This window comes from Varanus komodoensis, unplaced genomic scaffold (assembly GCF_004798865.1).
Source record: "Varanus komodoensis strain SLA01 unplaced genomic scaffold, ASM479886v1 scaffold54, whole genome shotgun sequence".
Classification (NCBI taxonomy): Eukaryota; Metazoa; Chordata; class Lepidosauria; order Squamata; family Varanidae; genus Varanus; species Varanus komodoensis.
In genome coordinates, this window is record NW_025336142.1 from 2,087,530 (window position 1) to 2,091,499 (window position 3,970).

Consider the following 3,970-nt stretch of genomic DNA (forward strand, 5'->3'; position numbering starts at 1 on the left):
GGCGCCCCCGCGGCCTCGGCCGCCTTTCCCGAGGAGCCGCTTCTCCCTCCGGCGTCCGGCGCGTGCCTCGGTCGCCCGCCCTGGCCCGCCGCCCCGGCCCGCCGCCCCAGCCGAAGCGCCCGCGAGGCGGCGAGGCGCCCCCGCGGGGAGGCTTGGCGCTCGCCCTTGCCTGGCCGCGGCTCTTCCAGCCGCCGCGGGCGCCGCTTTGGCCCCCGAGGTGCTTCTCGGGCAGGCGGCGCGCCGCGGGACGCTCGCGGACGGAGCAGCGCCTCGGTCTGCGCGCGCCGGTTGGAGCCAGCAGCCTGCCTTCCCGCCGCATCTTCCGTTTGGTTCCTGCTGCGAAGAGCGCGCGGAGAACAGAAGTATGTCCAGGGGCGAGGGGAAGGGCGAGCGCCTCTCTCCCGCGCGCTCCTCGTCTTGCCGGCATCGCTAAGCCGGACCTCGCCTCCCACTGGCTGTGAGTGGAGGATATACCCAAAAGGCGAGCGGGAAACGGCCTTCGACTGAGTCAGCCCTGACCCATCCAAGTCAGCCCAGTGTCGTCGTTACTGGCTGCCCGCTGCTCTCCAGCACTGGAAGTGGCAGGGCCTGAATTTGGGACCTTCTGCAAGCCGGAATTCCACCTGCGTGTCCGGGGATGCGTTTGTCTGCCTCGTATCATGGTTGGCTACCTTTAGCAGAGCTTTTGTAAGAAAACTGGGTGTGTTATGGAAAAACAACTCACAAGGAACTTCTAAAGGGAACTTGTGTGGTTGCCGCAGAGTATGTCTGAAGGTGCTTTAAAGTGGGGTGCATAGAGAGGGGAAGGGCTTGCGAAAGGTGACAGAGTGCTGTGAATGGAGGGATGCAAAAGGTGACAACTAGGTCTTTTCCTTCATCAGGACCTAGTTGTCACTGAGGAGGTTAACATGACTCTGAGCTTGTAACACTTCAGGTTGATGGTAAGTGCTCACATAATGAAAGCTCCATATTAAAAAAAAACAATAAAAATAACATTCTACATACACAGAATCTAGCATTGCATCTCCGTGAGAGGGTATTGCGTGGGCAGACTTTTGCATTTTGTGAGTAGAGCAGGGTAAGAACAGCCCTGCGGGATCCAACCAAAGGCCTACCCAGTCCAGCATTTAGTTTGCATAGTAGCTAATCTGCAGAGGGCATTAGGTCGACAAGCGAGCCCACAAGTGCAATAGTTTGGCTTGGTCAGAAACCCAAGAGAACAGGATGAACACTGATTGACTGGAAATCAGCTATTGAAATATATTTGCTCTTCTAATGCCGGAGAAATTGGAGACTTACTTCTGAGTAAACATTCGCTGTTGACTTTCACATGTATCCTTTTCTCTCTCTGCAGTTCTTGTGGCTGTAAACCTATATCCGCTCACTAAGGACTGAACTCAGCGGAACTGTCTCCTGAGTAGACACATAAATTGCACTGAAAATTATTATTTTCCTAATTCTATCTTTGATTTTGTGAGGTATATTTACTGGCACTATAGCCTGTAGGGAGTAGGAAAGGGCTTAACGAAAAGTCCGTATTGTATGCCATTAAATACGGCAGATCCTTTGACTTTGCTTGTGAGGGGGAAAAATGGCTGCCTTAACATATGTACTGGAAATGGAATCAGAAGACTATGTTACCGAGGGGTGCGGGGTTTTTTTATCACTAAACCATGGTTTCTCATTATGATGTTAAGCCTCTGTGAATCTTAGCTACCCATGCAGCCATGTCTCTCCCTCCATCTTGTTTGGTTGTCAGGAGTAGATAGGAAACTTCCAAGGAAATATTTCATTAACTGCGGTTTAGCCCCTAAACCGTGGATAATCTTAGCAATGGCCAACTGAAACAACAGCATAATGAACAGTGGGTTGACACCGGCTTGTTTTAGCGAGGAATGTTAAGTCCAAACACAGTGGGAAGGTCTGCATAGCATTGGCAACTCACTGTGGCGATTTAGTATCAAGGATGGGTCGGTTCTGCGAAGCACCCCCAGTGAGTCTGGGCTCACTGGGGGTACTTGACTCTCTCCCTCCCCTTCTGCCTCCAAGCAGCATCCAAGGGTATTCCTTAGAGGGAATGAGGCACCTCCCTCGCAGCTAGATAGGAATCTTCTGTTGAGAAAGGAGTGCTGGGGGGGATTCCTCCCCCTCAGCAAGATTGTCCAGTTCACAAGATTTATGGCCCATGAGGTTGCCCCTGTGGACTTTTTCCTGACCTCCTAGGCACTGGGGAAAGCTAAAAATGCACCCCCTCCCACTCTTTTTATAGGGAAAACCAGTTGTCAGTTCAATGATGCCTCCTGCCAAAACTCTGGATCCTGCAAGGGGAGCTTTGAAGGGGATCTTGAGGAGGGATGTATTCTTCTACCCACCCCTGCTCGCTTCTGTGACCTGCCAACCTAAAGCCTGCGGTGTAAGGGAAGTTGTCAGGCCTCTGCCGAGCGCTGCGGCTGTGCTCGGGCGATCTCCGGGAATGAGGCAGCTCGGAAGGAGGCACGGTGCTCGCTGTGTTGGTACCTGGAGAGGTGTAGGATTTTTCTGCTGGGCTTCATGCAGTGCCAGAGGGGAACGCTTCCTGGCTCCACATTCGCAGAGGCACACACAACACTTGGAAAGCAAGGGAGGCTGATTCAGCAGAAAGGACAGAGCAAGTGCAAAAGTCTTAGCCCAGTGTTGTCCAGGCAGCAAATACTCCTTTCGCATCCCCATTGTTCTTCCTAAACAGACAAAACGCCTTCTGCCTTATGGATAAAACAGAACACTTCTGGCCCTTCATTTGCCCTGTGCGATCGACTCTTCCTGCTGGAAGAGCAGGGGGTGAAGTCCCCCTGTTCAGACCATGCCAACTCCCAGTTCTAAGCCCCTGGCTCTAACTCTTAACCCGGGTTTGCTTCCCTGGGAAAGGAAAGCTTCCCATTGTTTCTCAGTCTCATGCTAATTGCTCGATTGGTGCTTGATTGTTCTTGAGGGCCATGTCTGTTTTCTGCTCTGAAAGCTGTGCTCTTTTGTCTGTGCTCACTGGCTACTGTGGATGGGGTAATCGCAACAAGTCTCACTCTTTTTCTTTGACCCCCTGGAGATGTTATTGTGCTCTTTCAGGGCAGCGGCAGGCAGCCATCCTTGCAGGGTCGTTTTGCCAGGCTTTTTAAAGGAGAAATCTCTTCAGGTTGTGCCTGGCATTTTCTCCGCGGGAATTGCACCATTCATTCCCCACCAGGCATTCTCTTCTCATTCACCCTGGCTAGCTCAGGCCACTGGATCACTTCTGCAGAACTCCCGCTTATCCGATGCTCTTCCTGGCTTGTGAGTGTGCCCATGCAGCGCCAGCGTCGATATTAATTATATGCACATGCTGCTCCGTGTGGGCCTGGAACCCCTCTGCAATGTGCCCCAACAGAGGCTTGGATTGTTCTCATTAGAGCTTCTATGCAGACACTTCAGGGGCATTTTAAAAAAATGGCGTTCTGGCTACACAAAAATAATAACAGAAATACTGGGCAGCCCCACCAAAGTGCAACAACTTGCCAAAACTGACCCCCCACCCGCAGCTGGCTGGCCTTGGCGGGGGGGGTGGGGGGCGGCAAGGTGCTTCTCGCTGAGCCGCTTGCTGGCGGTTTGTCTTGCTGGGACATATTTTGTAGTATTACAAGAGCCACAGAAAAAGAAAACCATGAATAGTGAGTGGATTTGCAGGCGTGATAAGCGAACCCTGATCGTTATTGTTTGGCTGGTTGGTGGTTGTGCAAACCCAGTCATTGTTTCAGTTCAAACGGTCGTTCCTGCTTTGACCACTTGCATCTAAACTCATCTTTGTGGTCCCACCAAAGGGGTGCGAATTGTCTGAGTCCCAGACTTGCGCTAGCTTGCCCTTGTAATTCTGAACCATGACTTCATTACATGCGAATAGCAATAGAGGAAACAAAATGTTGATTCTGGAATCGGTGGTTGATAAAGCCTGTGTTTCTGCCAT